We start from the raw sequence: 21,286 nt of genomic DNA on the forward strand, positions 1-21,286 counted from the left end.
CTGCATCCTTCTGCATAGTCAAGGATCTATTTTTTGTTTACCATCTTCCCAACCAAACTTCTTGAAAGGGATGCCTGCACTTTCTTATTTTTCATGCATTCCTCAACTCCCCACTGCCATTTGTCTCCCTCCTCCACTTAACGATTTGTGCCAAGGTCATCTGTTCCTAAATCTAGTGGACATTTCTAGGCTTTCTCTCCCTTGATCTCTGAAGTATTTGGCCCTACTGGACACTGTCTTTCCTTCTCCTCATTTGGCTTTAGTGATACTATCTTCTCCTCTGGATTTGCTCTCATCTCTTTGGTCCCTCCTTTTCTGGCTCCTGCTCTTCCAACTGCTTAAACATTGCTGTCTCCACTGTTCCATCCTCTTCTGTTCTCTTGCCATATATTCTCTGATTTATTTCATACACTCCCATGTCTTGAATGCGTAACTAAATTCTTATGACCAGAATCTAAATCTCTGGCTCAGCTGTATCTTCTGAGCTCCAGGCATCTTCATCCATCTTTGTACTAATCTTTCTTCTTTGATGCCCTACAGGCTGCTTAAACTCAACATGACCAAAACAAAACAAACTTTCTTCTCCTTCAAACATCTCAGACAATTGCATCCTTTTCTGCACCACCTAAGCCATAAGTTATAAAGTCAGCCTCCCTGCTCTCTTCTACCCTCCTCCATCTAATCTACTCACCGATCTTATCAATCCTAGGGTCTAAATAACTCTCAAATATATCCCCCTCTCCATCTCCATCACTACTTCTCAATTAGGCCTGCATAATTTCTTCCTAATTAGTCTTATAATGCCCTAACTCGTCTGCCTCTTCCTCTTTACTGCAGTCAGAAAGCTCTTACTAAATTACAAATCTACTCATATCACTCCAGCTGCTAAAATCTGTTCAAAGAAAAATTAGACAAATTTAATTTAATAGAGTCTAATTGAGCAACGAATGATTCATGAATCACACAGCCTCCTGAACCAGAATAGGCTGAAAGAGTCTCCAGCGCTGCCTTGTGATAGAAAAAGAAAAAGGAAAGTGCTGTACAGAAACAGAAGTGAGGTACGGAAATGGCTGGATTGGTTACAGCTTGGCATTTCCCTTATTTGAATATAATTTGAAGAGTTGGCCACATTTGATTAGCCAAAACTTGGAGATTGGCACAATTGTAGGTTACAGCCTGTTTACACATTCAGTTAGGTTACAGCTCACAAGGTAGGAGAAACCTTTAGGCTGAACTTAAAATACACAAGGAGGGAGCTTTAGATGAAGCTTAATTTAACAAACCCTTCACAGGCCGACCCCATAGCTTTCAGAACAAGGTGGAAATGATGGGCATGGCATATTTCATACTGAGATCTGCCTGCTTTCCAGCCTTCCCCTCTGCAGAGCCACTGCCTCTACCCATCTTCAACTGTGGTCTGGCAAAAGCAAACTATTTTCAATTTCCTGAATGCACTTCATTCTCTCCAGTTCCTTAGCCTTTAACCATACTATTCTCTCAGACTGGACTGATATCCCCATCTTCGCATGCCACTTCACTTTACAAACTGTTTCTTCAGGGCTTGCCCTGGGATACTGTATCCTTAGGAAGTCTTCTCTAGACATTCAGCACCACCACCCTTCTTTGTTCTCCTATAGCACCTTGTGCATACTTTATTAGTGCACTTATGTGATTCTGAAATGATTTGTCTAATTTCAATCAATTATGAAGTCCTAAAAGTTGTGCCTCTTCAATATCTCCAAAATCCTGCCTTCCTCTTGAACCTGGTTTTCCTGCTTTCATTTCTGTCCCCCACCCATTTCAAAATTAGCAACAGAGGGGTCTGTTTCAAACGCAAATTGAATGTCCCTTCCTTGCTTCAAAAGGATCCTTTAAGGAGCGTCGAAATCAGAACCAGTAGATATTTGGAAAATGTTACTTTAACATGTGAATACATGAATGAGGTCAAAAATGACTTCACGGAAGTGGCATTTGTTAGGTCTTTTAGAATTAATAAACTATCAGTCAATGGAAAATGCTAGGGAGTACATTCTTTAAGGATTTGGAACAGGAATTAAAAGAAATTAAAGTGTGTCTAAGCAGAAACTCAGTTGTATATAAGAAAACCCAGTACCCCCTGAGAAAGAGAAAAAGCTGGAGTCCTTTAAAAACTAACTGCCTATTTTTCTGTGGCTAGTGAGCCTTATCTCTCCCCCTTTCCCAGGCATTGTGAAGATCCTGTTTCTCTAGCTGTGCAGCTGCAAGGTCACTAGACAGATAAACTCAAGTTGCAAAACATGTTTTTCCTTGAAAAGTAAAAAATGATGTAATAACTGTCTCAATTGAATAACTGCCTTTGTTTCTCACTTCTGTAGTATGCTTCACCCTGCACAGATCTCCACCCCTCCACACACACCCCCACCCCACGAAATGCTTAAAAAGTAACCTAACTCTTTGTTCAGGGCTTAGTCCTTTGGATGTTAATCCGACTGGGCTGGTGCACCTAAATAATTAATAAATATCCTCCTGAACCCCATCAATATCTCTGATTCCTTAAAAATCCTGCTACATTTTCTTTAAGGAATCTGAGTAGGCTAGATTAGAATGGGTTGCTTAGGTGGAAGAATTATGGGACGTAACACTGGAAATGTTGCCCAAAGCTGCAAGGAGAATTTTGAATGCAGTACTGAAGAGTTGCACCATCACAAGTGCTTTATGCAAGACAAAATTTAGTTCTGCATCTAATTTTCCTACTTGAAACTAACACAGCTTAAGAACGTTAAATAGGAAATGAATGTTTATTAGGTGGCAGGTCATATTCAGGGTCTCAAAACACACTCTATGTCAGAGCAATGTCAGAAGAATACAGGAGAGCTGTTGGGACAGATCTGAGGGGGCAGAAGGATATAAATTTAAGAGCTACAATTTGAATGTCTTGATGTGAAAATAACTAAGAGGGGGAGGAGCCAAGACGGCCGAATAGGAACAGCTCCGGTCTACAGCTCCCAGTGTTAACGACGCAGAAGACAGGTGATTTCTGCATTTCCAACTGAGGTACCAGGTTCATCTCACTGGGAAGTGCCAGACAGTAGGTAAAGGACAGTGGGTGCAGTGCACTGTGCGTGAGCCAAAGCAGGGCGAGACATCGCCTCACCTGGGGAGCACAAGGGGTCAGGGAATTCCCTTTCCTAGTGAAAGAAAGGGGTGACAGACGGCACCTGGAAAATTGGGTCACTCCCACCCTATACTGCACTTTTCCAACGGGCTTAAAAAACGGCATGCCAGGAGATTATATCCCGCACCTGACTTGGAGGGTCCTGCGCCCACGGAGTCTCGCTCATTGCTAGCACAGCAGTCCGAGATCAAACTGCAAGGTGGCAGCGAGGCTGGAGGAGGGGCGCCTGCCATTGCCGAGTTAGTTGTTTGATTAGGTAAACAAAGCAGCCGGGAAGCTCAAACTGGGTGTAGCCCACCACAGCTCAAGGAGGCCTGGCTACCTCTGTAGGCTCCACCTCTGGGGGCAGGGCACAGACAAACAAAAAGACAGCAGTAACCTCTGCAGACTTAAATGTCCCTCTCTGACAGCTTTGAAAAGAGTAGTGGTTCTCCCAGCATGCAGCTGGAGATCTGAGAAGGGGCAGACTGCCTCCTCAAGTGGGTCCCTGAGCCTCAAGTAGCCTAACTGGGAGGCACCCCCAAGTAGGGGCGGACTGACACCTCACATGGCCAGGTACTCCTCTGAGACAAAACTTCCAGAGGAACAATCAGGCAGCAGCATTTGCAGTTCACCAATATCCGCTGTTCTGCAGCCACCGCTGCTGATACCCACGCAAACAGGGTCTGGAGTAGACCTCTAGCAAACTCCAACAGACCTGCAGCTGAAGGTCCTGTCTGTTAGAAGGAAAACTAAAAAACAGAAAGGACATCCACACCAAAAACCCATCTGTACGTCACCATCATCAAAGACCAAAGGTAGATAAAACCACAAAGATGGGAAAAAACAGAGCAGAAAAACTGGAAACTCTAAAAATCAGAGCACCTCTCCTCCTCCAAAGGAATGCAGCTCCTCACCAGCAATGGAACAAAGCTGGACAGAGAATCACTTTGATGAGTTGAGAGAAGAAGGCTTCAGACGATCAAACTACTCCAAGCTACAGGAAGAAATTGGAACAAATGGCAAAGAAGTTAAAAGCTTTGAAAAAAAATTAGACGAATGGATAACTAGAATAATTAATGCAGAGAAGTCCTTAAAGGACCTGATGGAGCTGAAAATCAAGGCATGAGAGCTACGTGATGAATGCACAAGCCTCAGTAGCCGATTTGATCAACTGGAAGAAAGGGTATCAGTGATGGAAGATGAAATGAATGAAATGAAGCGAGAAGAGAAGTTTAGAGAAAAAAGAATAAAAAGAAATGAACAAAGCCTCCAAGAAATATGGGACTATGTAAAAAGACCAAATCTACGTCTGATTGGTGTACCTGAAAGTGATGAGGAGAATGGAACCAAGTTGGAAAACACTCTGCACGATATTATCCAGGAGAACTTCCCCAATCTAGCAAGGCAGGCCAACATTCAAATTCAGGAAATACAGAGAACGCCACAAAGATACTCCTCGAGAAGAGCAACTCCAAGACACATAATTGTCAGATTCACCAAAGTTGAAATGAAGGAAAAAATGTTAACGGCAGCCAGAGAGAAAGGTCGAGTTACCCACAAAGGGAAGCCCATCAGACTAACAGCTGATATCTCGGCAGAAACTCTACAAGCCAGAAGAGAGTGGGGACCAATATTCAACTTTCTTAAAGAAAAGAATTTTCAACCCAGAATTTCATATCCAGCCAAACTAAGCATAAGTGAAGGAGAAATAAAATACTTTACAGACAAGCAAATGCTGAGAGATTTTGTCACCACCAGGCCTGCCCTAAAAGAGCTCCTGAAGGAAGCACTAAACATGGAAAGGAACAACTGGTACCAGCCACTGCAAAAACATGCCAAATTGTAAAGACCATCAAGGCTAGGAAGAAACTGCATCAACTAACAAGCAAAATAATCAGCTAACATCATAATGACAGGATCAAATTCACACATAACAATATTAACCTTAAATGTAAATGGGCTAAATGCTCCAATTAAAAGACACAGACTGGAAAATTGGATAGAGTCAAGACTCATCAGTGTACTGTATTCAGGAAACCCATCTCACGTGCAGAGACACAAACAGGCTCAAAATAAAGGGATGGAGGAAGATCTACCAAGCAAATGGAAAACAAAAAAAGGTAGGAGTTGCAATCCTAACCTCTGATAAAACAGACTTTAAACCAACAAAGATCAAAAGAGACAAAGAAGGCCATTACATAATGGTAAAGGGATCAATTCAACAAGAAGAGCTAACTATCCTAAATATATATGCACCCAATACAGGAGCACCCAGATTCATAAAGCAAGTCCTGAGTGACCTACAAAGAGACTTAGACTCCCACACAATAATAATGGGAGACTTTAACACCCCACTGTCAACATTAGACAGATCAATGAGACAGACAGTTAACAAGGATACCCAGGAATTGAACTCAGCTCTGCACCAAGCAGACCTCATAGACATCTACAGAACTCTCCACCCGAAGTCAACAGAATATACATTCTTTTCAGCACCACACCACACCTATTCCAAAATTGACCACATAGTTGGAAGTAAAGCACTCCTCAGCAAATGTAAAAGAACAGAAATTATAACAAACTATCTCTCAGACCACAGTGCAATCAAACTAGAACTCAGGATTAAGAAACTCACTCAAAACCGCTCAACTACATGGAAACTGAACAACCTGCTCCTCAATGACTACTGGGTACATAATGAAATGAAGGCAGAAATAAAGATGTTCTTTGAAACCAACGGGAACAAAGACACAACATACCAGAATCTCTGGGACACATTCAAAGCAGTGTGTAGAGGGAAATTTATAGCACTAAATGCCCACAAGAGAAAGCAGGAAAGATCTAAAATTGACACCCTAACATCACAATTAAAAGAGCTAGAAAAGCAAGAGCAAACACATTCAAAAGCTAGCAGAAGGCAAGAAATAACTAAGATCAGAGCAGAACTGAAGGAAATAGAGACACAAAAAACCCTTCAAACGACTAATGAATCCAGGAGCTGGTTTTTTGAAAAGATCAACAAAATTGATAGACCGCTAGCAAGACTAATAAAGAAGAAAAGAGAGAAGAATCAAATAGATGCAATAAAAAATGATAAAGGGGATATCACCACCGATCCCACAGAAATACAAACTACCATCACAGAATACTATAAACACCTCTACGCAAATAAACTAGAAAATCTAGAAGAAATGGATAAATTCCTCGACACATACATCCTCCCAAGACTAAACCAGGAAGAAGTTGAAACTCTGAATACACCAATAATAGGCTCTGAAATTGAGGCAATAATCAATAGCTTACCAACCAAAAAAAGTCCAGGACCAGATGGATTCACAGCTGAATTCTACCAGAGGTACAAAGAGGAGCTGGTACCATTCCTTCTGAAACTATTCCAATCAATAGAAAAAGAGGGAATCCTCCCTAACTCATTTTATGAGGCCAGCATCATCCTGATACCAAAGCCGGGCAGAGACACAACCAAAAAAGAGAATTTTAGACCAATATCATTGTTGAACATCGATGCAAAAATCCTCAATAAAATACTGGCAAACTGAATCTAGCAGCACATCAAAAAGCTTAGCCACCATGATCAAGTGGGCTTCATCCCTGGGATGCAAGGCTGGTTCAACATATGCAAATCAATAAATGTAATCCAGCATATATAAACAGAACCAAAGACAAAAACCACATGATTATCTCAATAGATGCAGAAAAGGCCTTTGACAAAATTCAACAATGCTTCATGCTAAAAACTCTCAATAAATTAGGTATTGATGGGACGTATCTCAAAATAATAAGAGCTATCTATGACAAACTCACAGCCAATATCATACCGAATGGGCAAAAACTGGAAGCATTCCCTTTGAAAACTGGCACAAGACAGGGATGCCCTCTCTCACCACTCCTATTCAGCATAGTGTTGGAAGTTCTGGCCAGGGCAATCAGGCAGGAGAAGGAAATAAAGGGTATTCAATTCGGAAAAGAGGAAGTCAAATTGTCCCTGTTTGCAGATGACATCATGACTGTATATCTAGAAAACCCCATCTTCTCAGCCCAAAATCTCCTCAAGCTGATAAGCAACTTCAGCAAAGTCTCAGGATACAAAATCAGTGTACAAAAATCACAAGCATTCTTATACACCAATAACAGACAGAGAGCCAAATCATGAGTGAACTCCCATTCACAATTGCTTCAAAGAGAATAAAATACCTAGGAATCCAACTTACAAGGGATGTGAAGGACCTCTTCAAGGACAACTACAAACCACTGCTCAATTAAATAAAAGAGGATACAAACAAATGGAAGAACATTCCATGCTCATGGGTAGGAAGAATCAATATCATGAAAATGGCCATACTGCCCAAGGTAATTTATAGATTCAACGCCATCCCCATCAAGCTACCAATGACTTTCTTCACAGAATTGGAAAAAACTACTTTAAAGTTCATATGGAACCAAAAAAGAGCCCGCATTCCCAAGTCAATCCTAAGCCAAAAGAACAAAGGTGGAGGCATCACGCTACCTGACTTCAAACTATACTACAAGGCTGCAGTAACCAAAACAGCATGGTACTGGTACCAAAACAGAGATATAGACCAATTGAACAGAACAAAGCCCTCAGAAATAATGCCGCATATCTACAACCATCTGATCTTTGACAAACCTGAGAAAAACAAGCAATGGGGAAAGGATTCCCTATTTAATAAATGGTGCTGGGAAAACTGGCTAGCCATATGTAGAAAGCTGAAACTGGATCCCTTCCTTACATCTTGTACAAAAATTAATTCAAGATGGATTAAAGACTTACATGTTAGACCTAACACCATAAAAACCCTAGAAGAAAACTTAGGCAATACCATTCAGGACATAGGCATGGGCAAGGACTTCATGTCTAAAATACCAAAAGCAATGGCAACAAAAGCCAAAATTGACAAATGGGATCTAATTAAACTAAAGAGCTTCTGCACAGCAAAAGAAACTACCATCAGAGTGAACAGGCAACCTACAGAATGGGAGAAAATTTTTGCAACCTACTCATCTGACAAAGGGCTAATATCCAGAATCTACAATGAACTCCAACAAAGGTACAAGAAAAAAACAAAGAACCCCATCAAAAAGTGGGCGAAGGATATGAAGAGACACTTCTCAAAAGAAGACATTTATGCAGCCAAAAAACACATGAAAAAATGCTCATCATCGCTGGCCATCAGAGAAATGCAAATCAAAACCACAATGAGATACCATCTCACACCAGTTAGAATGGCGATTATTAAAAAGTCAGGAAACAACAGGTGCTGGAGAGGATGTGGAGAAACAGGAACACTTTTACACTGTTGGTGGGACTATAAACTAGTTCAACCATTGTGGAAGTCAGTGTGGCGATTCCTCAGGGATCTAGAACTAGAAATACCATTTGACCTGGCCATCCCATTACTGGGTATATACCCAAAGGATTAAAAATCATGCTGCTATAAAAACACATGCACATGTATGTTTATAGAGGCACTATTCACAATAGCAAAGACTTGGAACCAACACAAATGTCCATCAATGATAGACTGGATTAAGAAAATGTGGCACATATACACCATGGAATACTATGCAGCCATAAAAAATGATGAGTTCATGTCTTTTGTAGGGACATGGATGAAAATGGAAACCATCATTCTCAGCAAACTATCACAAGGACAAAAAACCAAACACCGCATGTTCTCACTCATAGGTGGGAATTGAACAATGAGAACACATGGACACAGGAAGGGGAACATCACACACCGGGGACTGTTGTGGGGTGGGGGGAGGGGGGAGGGATAGCATTAGGAGATATACCTAATGCTAAATGACGAGTTAATGGGTGTAGCACACCAACATGGCACATGTATACATATGTAACAAACCTGCACGTTGTGTACATGTACCCTAAAACTTAAAGTATAATAATAATAAAATTAAAAAAGAAAAAAAGAAAATAACTAAGACATATACTGACCTAGAAAAAAAAAATTTAAAGAAAATCATTACTTACTGTAGTATTTCACCAAAGCCAGTATTTGTTTAAATACTAATACTTAAATATATATTAATGCTATTTTATTTTTTTAAAAACTTTAGTTAAAACAAATTTAATAGAGTTCATGTGAGCAAAGGACATTTCCAAATCGAAGCAGCCCTCAGAATCAGAAGAGTTCACAGAACTCCACTTGGCAACCTGGCAGTATTTCAGACAGAAAAAGGCTGAAGGAAACAAAGAAAGAACAAAAAGCAGATAGGTTGTTTCAAAGTTATTTTCCTTGTAAAGGTTAAACCAGAGGGGACTTCCTTATTATGCTGCTAAAACTGGCCTGTTTGGGAAGTGGGCTATTATTGCTCTCTCAGAAGGTCAGATAAACAATTTAGTTTTTGCTTGGTGGTATGGAACTTTAGCATTAGTGATTCCATTTTGGTTTGGTCTGTTGGGGCCTGGTGCATAAACTCAGTCCAAAGCAATGGCTTCCCATTATTTTATTTAACACATTGTAGGGGATGAAAAATATCTTTTCCTCATACATCCCTAAGTTCACAGCAGAAGGCCCTATAACAAAACACAGATTAACAAAAGAAGAGTAAATACATTATTTAATATGTTTTTTGTGACACAGGGGCCTTCAGCAATTAAGACAAAAAGAAACAGGTAAACTTGTGTATTTTTACACTTAGGTTAATGAAGAGGTAGATGGTCATAGAGAGGTATGATTAGACAAAAAGGGTATGATCTAATGGTAATAAACAGGGGAATTTGGCAAAGTCTGCTTGTTCACATTTTTCAGAGAGGCTGTGTCCTTCAGAGAGGCCTGTGTCCCTCTCTTCAGAGAGGCTGGCGGGTCACGAGGTCAGGAGATTGAGACAATCCTGGCTAACACGGTGAAACCCCGTCTCTACTAAAAATACAAAAAAAAAAATTAGCCAGGCGTGGTGGCGGGCCCCTGTAGTCCCAGCTACTCGGGAGGCTGAGGCAGGAGAATGGCGTGAACCCGGGAGGTGGAGCTTGCAGTGAGCCAAAATCGTGCCACTGCACTCCAGCCTGGGCAACAGAGCGAGACTACATCTCAAAAAAAAAAAAAAAAAAAAGAAGTTCCTTCCCTCCAGGTATAGGAAGGATGCCTCTTGAATGAGGATATTTTCTCAAAGAAGAAGGGTTGGGGAAGGTTGAGCATGGCATCTACTTCCTCTGTTTTCTCAAATTCCAAGCCTCCATATTTTGAGACAGCATGTTCTGAAGCCCATGGCTATTCCAAAATAATCCATTCTCATGACAACAATCTAATTGGTGAGAATAGGCAACAACTACAATAAAGTTAGAAAAAAGCGTGCCATAATTTTAAAAGAAAAAATGCTACAAAAATTGTCTCCACCGAGAAAGTGATAGGTTGTTTAAGACTATGCTCTGGTGTGTAGAAGCTTGGTTATCAAATTCAAGTGCTCAGAGGAAGATGTTTTATTCTCTGTTTATAAAAAATAAATAGTTCTGCATTAGGAAAAGTTTCTGCTTAATGATATGAATCATCTTTAACTAGCTAAGAGTGAAACCATTGATTTCTGACTTGTTAATCTGCTTGAAGACTGGGAAAGGGTGAATTACTGTAGTTTCAGTTATTATTATGACTATTATTTTTGTTTTCAGATGAAGTTTCGCTCTTGTCCCCCAGGCTGGAATGCAATGGCGCAATCTCGGCTCACTGCAACCTCTGCCTACCAGATTCAAGCAATTTTCCTGCCTCACCCTCCCAAGTAGCTAGGATTACCGGCATGCGCCACCACGCCCAGCTAATTTTTGTAATTTTAGTAGAGACAGGGTTTCACCATGTTGGCTAGGCTGGACTCGAACTCCTGACTTCAAGCGATCCACTCACCTTGGCCTCTCAAAGTGCTAGGATTACAGGTGTGAGCCACTGCACCCAGCCTTCTGTTACTATTTTTAAAGGCTTTTAAAAAAAAAAGATTGATAATAGAAACACCTGGATTAAATTCCTTGACCTGCAATGATTGTAGAGCTTTATGTTGCCCCATTTTATCAGTCAACAAATTTGTCTTATCATTAAAAAAAAATCTTGACATTAATGAGATACATATTTTGCAAACTTAAAGTTACATAAGTATTTCTCAGAAACATTAGTTATTATCATGATTCAGAACGTCAGTTTTGATAATATTATGGGATATTTTATGACATCTTAAAGTAACATTTAAGAGTAGGTGAAACGGACTCATGGTGGATTGAATATGGTTATCTCCCTCCCTCCATTAACCTGGCATTTACTGAAATGGCAACACCTTTAGGAGTAACACAGGAGGGTAATCTCCCCTGGTTACATGCCATTTAAGAAATACTGGTGATAGCAATGATTTAAACTTAATGTTAGAAATTGAGCTGAATGAAAAAATGTGTTTTTGGACTGCAAATGGCATATATTAGTAGACTCCAAATTGTGAGATTCTAAAAAGTATACTAGTCTGGGAGAGGAGGACTAGACTTTTCTAGACTAGAAGTAAATTATTTTGAAACTAGTATTTTAATAAAAAAAAGAAAGAAAAGGGAGAGAGGAAAAAGAGAGAGAGAAATAAACACAGAGACGGAGAGAAAGAGAAAAAGGAAGGGAAGAAGGAAGGAAAGAAGGAAGGAAGAAAGCGAGGGAAGGAAGAAGGAAGGAAGGAAGGAGAGATATGGAAGGAGAAGAGAGAAAATTAAATAGAACAAACAATACTTGGTGCCAAATTCAGTGGACATTTTTCCATGAGAATAAAAACAATCATAAAACTATAAACATGAATAATACATAGGAACATAAATTTTGTGGCTGCTGTCAAAATGATAATGCTGCTCCTATTTTTAGAAATATTTTTACTGTATACATTCAGTTAATTTTATCCAGCTGTCAGTATGCATTCTGGAAGTTGCCAGAAAGTGAATGAATGTGAACATTTAAAAGAATGAAGAAAATAATCTTAACATGTCTGTGAGTGTAAAGAAGAGCTCATGCACCAAATGGCTTCACTGTCTACTTTTTGGCACAGGTATCAAGGTGGTACATGTAGGATATGTTCTTGGAATTGTTTTTCCAACAGAAATGTTAGATTTCCAATGAATATTTTCAATCTTAAAGGGTCTTTCTCATGGCCAATAGTAGCATCCTTTTCTGAGATGGCTGGTGGGGACCACAGAACCAGTCTGCTGTCTGTGATAAACTAATTCAGACAAGCTCAGGTAAGGATTTGGCTCTTGAGCTCACACTCAAAAACTCCCCAATACAATGACAAGCATTGTTAATTCCTCCATTACAATTTTTTTTAATGGTGTGGTTAGGTTGTCTAGGTACCCATCAGCATGTGGCCTTTGCACTGACCACTGGTAAACAGAGGACTGTGTGGCCATGCAATGATCATAGGCTTTGGGATCGAGGGATGTGGGGTCAGATCCCATCCTGGCTACCCACTAGCTATGTTATATAACTTCTGGCAATTTTCCCATCTGAAAATGGGTCTAATAATGTCTACTTCACAGGGATAGCTTACCTCTTCACAATTATGTAAGCAAAGAATTTAGCACTGTGCCAAACACAGAATACAGTCACCAGGGCCGACAGCAGTCACTTTTGGCAGCTCTAACATGTTGCTGCTCAGATTTTCATGTACTGGTTATTTTTTTTTTAAATGAAGCCAAAAATTATAGGAACTTTACCTAACACCCAATGATATCTGAATGCCTTCTTCCCACAAAAGTTATGGTTATTCCAAAATTAGAATGTTAATAATAAATCAAAAACAGTGGGTCTTAACCAAGAAAGACAGCCAAGTGTTTTGAAGCCAGACAAATCGGTTTCTAATCTTAACTTCCTACGTACTAGGCACATGGCCTTGGGTGAGTAATTCATTTCTTTCAATTTTCTCATATGTAAAATGCACAACAGTACTTACCTCATGTTGTTGTCATCTAGATGAAATGAAACAACATGTATGAATTCCGGCTGTGCCATTTACCAGCTGTGTGATCTTGGGCAAGTTTCTAAATCTCTGGGTGCTGCAGTTTGCTCATAGGTCAGGTGGATTTCACAGTCATCCTAACGCAGAGGTTGTTAGGAGGATTACATGGGTTAGCTCAGAGAATGCACCTAAAACAATGACTGGCACATGGTAAGTACTCAATAAATGTTATAACGCTACTCATTTTTCATTGTCATTTCTTCTTCATTGGTTTTATTGTTAATAGCCAGAAATTAGGTCGATGAGATAACAATGGCATAGAGTTGAAAAAATTGCTTTAACACTTTAGAGCATAACATGCCAAGAGGATTAACCTACTGGAAGTGGTATGCTGCCTGCTGCTCTTGTGGATTTAATATTACATGGACTCTCAATGGAAAGCAAAGAGGAGTTGAGGTGGGGCAGAGGAGAAGTAGTTGCTCTGGAAACACTGATGGAAGTGAGAGGGCCACTCAGCTGTGGTGAGCCACCTCTGAGCCACTGAAACTGGCCCAGTGTAATCTTTCATAGTTGTCTTTACCTTGCATTTCACAGTTCACAAAACACTTCATATCCACCATCACACACTTACTCTCTCCATGCTACCCCTTGCAGTAGGTGGATATGCTGAGTGGCCAATCCCCATACTGCATACCCCACTCCACTCAGGTTTCCTTTTGCTTGGTTTTCTCTCTAGTGATGGAGGTTTCCCCTCATATCAGGAATTAATTAAAAAAAAAGTTGCCATGGAAGTTGCTGAAAGTTTCCAAGTATTGACAGGAGAACAGTTAATTGGCCTGTCAGACTACACAACCTCCACAGAGGTCATCTCTGGCTGAGTAAACACTGCATCTCTGCCATTTACTCACTAAAGCAGTCAAAATTCCTCTTGACAGAACTGGATTCCAAAACAAAACAAAACAAAAAACCTGCTCCAAAGGTAAGAGACAGCTTATTAAATTTGTGTCAAGCCTACTGCCTGATACCTTTTAAGCCCAGTCTGATTTCTTTCAGGCCCTTGACACGTGCTAATTGGCATTACTCTGTTAGCAGATGCTGAGAGGAGACAGGCATCAGGCTTCCTGCTTCTCTGTACTCAGCATGACATTCTCTCATAAATACCAAATGGGATGCCTTAAACGACTGGGAAATACATGCTAAATGGGTACTTAGATGTATTTAGACAGCTTATTTATCACTGAATATGGCAAAACTCTTTGTGTGCTCTTTTGGGGAGGTAAAGAATGTTACAAGCGATGGAGCAAAGTAGAAAATGTGCCACATGGAAATCAACCATATTGTAAACAGTACATGCCTATTGTGGCCTTTCCACACCTTACAGTTTATTACTATGGGGGCTCTTACAGCTCCCTGTATGAAAACTCCCTGAGCTTTCATTCTTCTGACAAATATTTATCATTGCTGGGCCAGGTTCTGTTCTGGGCACTGGGAATACACCACCAAACAAAACAGATAAAAAATGCCTGTCCTCATGGAACTTATATAGTAATAAAAGATGTAGGATGTCACATGGAGATGAATGTGATGGAGATGGGATGGGATGGGGTGGGGTGGGCTTGGGACAGAGTTGGGGAATCGACTTTAATTAACCTGGTCAGAGGCCAGGCTGAGCAAAGACCTGAAGGAGACTGAGCCAGTCAGGCCGGAATAGGAGGAGTGTTTTAGAGGAGGGGCAGAAGCCTGAGGGGCAGCCAGCTTGGTGCACACAGAGACTGGCAGATGAGAGCACAGTGAGTGTGGGACAGAGTGGTGGGAAATGCGGCTAGAGAACTGGCTGGAGGTGGATACAGGCAGACCTTTGTAAGGGCTCAACCACCACTGCACTTTAGAATCCCCTGTGGAGCTTTTAAACCAAGTGAATCAGAATCTCCTGCAGTGAAGCCCAGGCCTGGGGATGTTTTTGAAATCTCCACATGTGCCTCCAGTGAGTAGTCAGAGGAAGGACATGAGCTGCCTTCTGCTCAGAGGGATCCTGAGCTTTAAGAACAGACCCCAGGAGGGGATGGGTGGATGCAGGGAGGCCAGTCAGGTGCTGCAATCATCCAGGGAGGGAGCTGGTGACTGGGATGTGGGATCAAGTGGCGGTGGTGAGAAGAGCTTAGACTCCAGGTATATTTTGAAGGCAGAGCCAAGAGAATGTTCCTGCAGATCAGGCATAGGGAGTAAAAGCAGAAGGGTAGTCAAAGATGACACCAAGGTTTTGGGGCTGAGCAATTGGAAGAATGGAATTGCCATTTGACTGAAACGAGAAAGGTCATGGGAAGAATCTAGAAGGCATTTTTACATCATATACGAACACTTTGCATGGAAATGCCCATAGATAGTAAAATGCTCAGTACCTGGCACATAAAGGACTCACTAATGCTTTTAAAAAACAGTATGTGTGGTGAGGCTGAAGGGCAAGTATCTACAGCTGAGTATCTTTAAGGTGGTTTGGTAGCAAATAATAAACAAGTGTTCCAAGCATTTTTCCAGAGATAAGTAGAGGAGATGAAGACGTGGCCAGGAAAACTCCCTATAAATGTCTCTGCCTCCATCTAAATCTTTAGATAATGTGGGAAGAGGCTTCATTGCCTGGCAGAAATTCTGGCAACTGCCCCTACATTCAAGGAAAAGTATGAGAGATGCTTAATACTGGTAGATGACACTCCCATCTCCCCCAGTGTGTGGTACTTAAAGCTGAATACCCTGAGTGACAAATAGCAGGGGAGTTAGACAGCCACCTTGCCACTATATGTAGAAAATACCTACAGAGCAGTGCCTTCTCTAGTTCTTTAGGAAAACCTCAGCCCTTGTATGGGGCTGTATATAATTTCATTTTCAACAACCCTGCCAGATTCCTAAGATGCTTAATATTGACCAATTAAACAACAAAAAAACGTAATAATACATTTGTCATTCAAATCACTATGTACTATAGCTAATTAAGGTCCTTATTACAAATTATATACAATAGTCAATTATATGCTTTTTCAATTGAATCCTTACATGAGTAAGATTTATTAACACAAATAGCTCCTGACAAACTTGGCCCAGGAACAAGCACTGTATTTCCTCCGGGTTTTGGGAAAAAGTCAAAGATATTATAAATGGTTGCTTAGGGGAGATATTTGCTATTTTCTTCACTGATTTGAAGTAGGTCAGATTGAGAGCTGAATGCTTCCCTAAGGTTATAATTAAGTATGAATATTAAAAAGCTGAGAACAAATAAAAAAATACAACTTCTTTAAGCTTTCACATCACAAACCTTGCATTGTGTTTTCACCTCAGGCAAAATACTTTCTTTGGGAAAAGGAATACGGTTGAAAAAATAGACTTTAAAAAAAACTGCAATAGCTCTACAAGCCTAGACTTTGAGAAAGATTTGTGCAAACAAAAATGCTTTGAAGAAGTATTTAACCAGGTAGAGTTGGGGCAAAAACACACACAAATGCTGAAAAAGCAGACTGAACTACTGTGATTTAATTCTGCAGGACAGTCTGATGTTTTTCCCCGCCTTGAAAATCACATCTTTCTGCCTCTTCCCATTCAAATCATTCACTCTTATAAAACTAGCTTAGTCAGATCAATATCTGAGCTAGCAATGTAAATTTAATTATGGTGAGGCCTGGATAAATATTAGCTCTAAGACATTTCTTGGTCTATAGAGTGATAACTGAATTAAGTAGGATTATTTCATCATTACAGTATTAAGCCCACAATGTTACACAAGAGAAGCTAATATTTCTAACTCTTTTTAGCTTAGCAAAATATGCTATAAGCATTTACATGAGCCAATTTAGTATGTTTCCTCCTTGAAGAGCTATGAAATAGGAATACATGGCAGCTAAATTTTCAGTGTAGAGAGAGGAATGTCTAGTAATCAAACTATCGAAGGGCCTCATTATAAGACCGTTCCTGGGATGCTGGCACTCTGGTCTCCTGACAGCCACTTCGTTGAATTCCCATGGACCCGGGAATTCACAGTCTTGCCTTCCATCTCCTGCATTTTCAGCTGTGCAGATTCTCTAAACATAGTCTTCCTTGAAGCCCCTACTTGGGCATTATTTCTTCCAGGAATCTTTCCCTGACTTCCCTGTCTTTGGGCATTTCTATATCACAGCAGTGGCCTCATGATAAAACTATATTTCTGCCTCTCTTTGAAACCTGGGAGCAGCTTGATCATCATTGATGTCTGGGTCAAGCACAGGGACTAGCATATATTAGGTATTCAATACTATTTATGGAATGCATGAATGAATGAACGAATGAATAGAATTAAAAAGCTAAGACATGGAAACATATCCCATGTGCTAGGTACTGGATAAAGAGATAGAAGGCATATCCTCTAGAAGTTGAGGATCTGGGTCAGGAAGGGCGGCATGTAAAGAGAGGCAGAAGAATATAAGCCGGCATTTCTTAAGGACCAAAGCAGTGAGCTGCTAGGACTAAGACAGCCGCAGCACGGAAAGGCAGAGTAGAATCCTGGAAACAGCCAGCCCACTGAAGGAAAGGTGGCCTCAAGCCAGACAAAAGGAGGCAGGAGGGCAAAGGGGACATGATGAGCAAGGCCCTCTTATGGAGCTGAGAAGAATTACAGTTTAATTTATTAGATGATAGACATTGAAAGACTGGGTTCTGAATCCAGAGAACTGGGTTTAAATCCTGACTCCTTTACTACATGCTCTTTGGGCAAATCACATAATATTCCTAAGCCTCAGTGTCTCCATCTGTAAAATGGACATGAAAATAATATCCTCCTCACAGATATGAGATAAAATATATAAAGCCATTAGCACGGAGCTTACACATAAGAAATGTTACTATTATTTTTATTCACATTCTGTATGGCATGGCTAGGACACACACATTTAAAAGGCTTCAAGCATAACTGTATGGAGGTGAGGACTGTGCATGTAGATAGAGGACCAGTGCAAAATTTTAAGGTCCCCGTCTCTTCTAGATTTGATTAAGAATGATAATGTATAACCCTAAAATATCAGCTAGCTGCAGGTCAAGATCCTAGCTAAGTTAATATTTGTGGCATTTGTGGGATGGTTATGTAGTATTTAAACCTGTACCACATTAGCCTAGTTGGTTAAAACAAGATCTCTGAGTATATTCCCTTCTCACCTTCTACTGGCCATTATAGTTACAAATAGATTAACTCATTTCTTTTGAATGGGTTTATTTGTTTGCTCTCTCAGTTGTACTGTAATCTCCTTTAAGAGGAGAAAGTGGTTACTATACATCATTTATGGCAGTGTCTAGCAATGCCCAATAATCTTCTTTGGGTTACTACTAGCCATTCATCACCAAAGTGATCACCCTCAATCCTAGATTCTTGACTCCATGACCCTAAGATCCTGTGGACACTACAAAAATTTTCTTCAAATACATTTGACACTCTACTAACCTCATAGGGAAGTTTAATCAAGTAAGCTAGTGAGGCTACCTTGTTAAATAATTTTAAAATTATCTTGAGAAATCTATTTTTAAAATTAGTTGGAAAAATCTCCCATGGGGTCTGATTTGTCTCTGCTACTTTCCTAGAAATTTAAAACAAATTCTCTGATATTCCCTCAAATAGAATGTTTACCCATACATTTGGGTCATTTTTTAATTTAAAAATATTGAAATTAATCACTTATTCATTTCAATATTTTGATATATAGTTTATAATGATAAAGCAGATATTTATTTTGCATATTAGGCAATTTCATGTGTGAAGTGCAACTGGACTAAAAAGAGCCAATAGACTGGAGCCAATAGTTTATAAAGCTCTTATCTTCTTAGGTAGATTTCAAATTTTGCTACTTAGTAACACATTGTATTTTATAGGGAAAAAAACATGTTCACCTTTATTATGATTTATAATCCCCTGACGTTCCATTTCTGTTCTCCCCAGACTTGCTGTGAGCATTAGTTCATGCAATTCTTACATTTATAGAGAGCTTGCTTCTCACGCATGCTTTATAAAGTCATTCTATTGGTTAAACATCTATGCGAGTACTGTGGAGAGATTTTTTTTAAATAATTATCATGATAAAAACAGTTTATTAACTCAGTCACCTGGGAAATGATTTATCCTTTCTGAGTTGCTTTTTACCATCTGTAACAGAGTAATATTTCCCATCTTTTAAGGCTGCTATAACAAGGAATGATAATAAATAAAAATTATCTCACACAGTGTCCCTGGTATTTAGTAGGTGTTTAATAAGTTAAAACCAGTATAAATGCCATATGCACATTTTACAATTGACAAAGTATCTATTTTTCTATACTCTGGTCCTTATTGTAAAAGAGCTTCCTTCTCTGGCATCTATCCACAAGCAACAATGGCCGCTTAAGCAGTCCTCTAAATTATTCAAGAGGTTGTTGTAAGACTTTTTAGTTCCACTTTTTATATATTACCATCCAATATTATTTGCAAGGGCAAATTAATCATCATCTTTCCACACTAACTTTCATATTATAATAAATTAAATCATGAATCATGGGGCTGGCTCTTGGGCAGGGATGAATGAGAGAACCATGAAAAAAATCTTGTGCTTTCTTTAAAAACTATTCTTCTAATATATTGGAGAAGCAGAGAGTTTGCTTCTCTGTAGACGAAATCTGCACTCAAACATCCTTGGAATATGTCCTCACTTTACTATAATCTAATCAAATTTGAAAGTTCCAAAGCTCATTGTTAGGAACCCAATCTGCTGTAGCTGCTTCAAACTAGAAATAGTTTTAACAAATGAAAGAATCAGGGATATAGTCATCTCAAAGTAATTATTCCATGTTCCCCAGTTTAGAAAAATATGTCATAAGTTACAGTCAATTTACTCTATGTTTCATTTAGTGTCCGTGAATCAAACTCTTCTGTTTTTCTAATATATGGGAATATTTTGAGGGCTAAAATTCTTCTTTTTATTAATAAATGTATTAGCAAGTAAAATGAATGTATTTTGACATAGCCTCAAATACACAATTTGCTATGGTCCCATTTCAGGATGTGTTTCATCAAAATAGGTAGAATCAGAATAGGTAGAATCAGAATGGCACAGTAAATTAAAAAAAAAAAAAAAACAGTTGGGCAGGCCTTACGCCAAACATCTTGAATAGGAATCTCTGGTTGAGAAGTGTGCAGGGGGTAGCGGCTGGAAACCCTTGCTTGTTTAGCTTTCCCCTGCGAGTCTATTGAGAAACCTAGTTTTGAACCTACTGCTAGATCATTTGGTACACTAGATGACACTGGAAGGTGACACCAAGCTAGCAGCAGTTATGGCAAAGGAAAAGCAATGATGCTGTAGGATGCTTAGGCTATATTCTGTTTTAATAGTGCTTCGCAGGATGATCCCAAATCAAATATCTTTTCAGAATTTGAACTGGTAATGTCTCTTCCTGTTCCTCTTATGTTTCCACCCCCATAAGTTTAATCTATGCCCCTTCTGATTGTTAGGAAAATGTTTATTTTAAAATATAAAAACATTTTTCCGTGCAAATAATTCAAGCAATTAAAGCTAAAAAATTAATATATTTTAGTGTCTCTAGACTGAACAGTGAGGACTAATGCAGAAGTTAATTATAAATAAGAAAATCTTTCAGGTCCTTCTTTCAGATTCTAGATCTTGAAAGTGTCTTTAAAATTTTAACTCACAACTACAGAATATATTATCATATGTATATAGAGAATAGTGGACCCAGTATCTTTATTATAATAAAAAATACTCTAAGCCTTGGAAAATTTCACTTTTAGGAACTTTGATTGATTTCTCCAGTGAGTTTCCACCTCTCGCAACTATATAATAAAAAATACTAAGTGGCTTAAAAAAACTGTTACATAGATTATTACTTGGAAAGAAAATTATATAAAAGGTCTCAGTGAGATAAATTTTAAAAGGATAAGTTGCTTTTGTTCCTATATTTAAAATATATGTGATCAGGCTCCTATCAAAAAATTGATACATCCAAGAACTTAAAATTCTACATCATAACATTCAGTTTCATACTTTTTTGATCAACGGTCCTTCCTACTTTTGCTCAAAACACAGCTTTGCTTTTCAGTATTTGGGATTTTCTGCTTTTTGTTTGTTTGTTTGTTTTGGTTATAAGTATCTTAGTTTCTATCCCAGCTCATCCTATCCTTTCGCCAGAAAGCCA

Source organism: Pongo abelii, chromosome 10, assembly GCF_028885655.2.
Source record: "Pongo abelii isolate AG06213 chromosome 10, NHGRI_mPonAbe1-v2.0_pri, whole genome shotgun sequence".
Classification (NCBI taxonomy): domain Eukaryota; kingdom Metazoa; phylum Chordata; class Mammalia; order Primates; family Hominidae; genus Pongo; species Pongo abelii.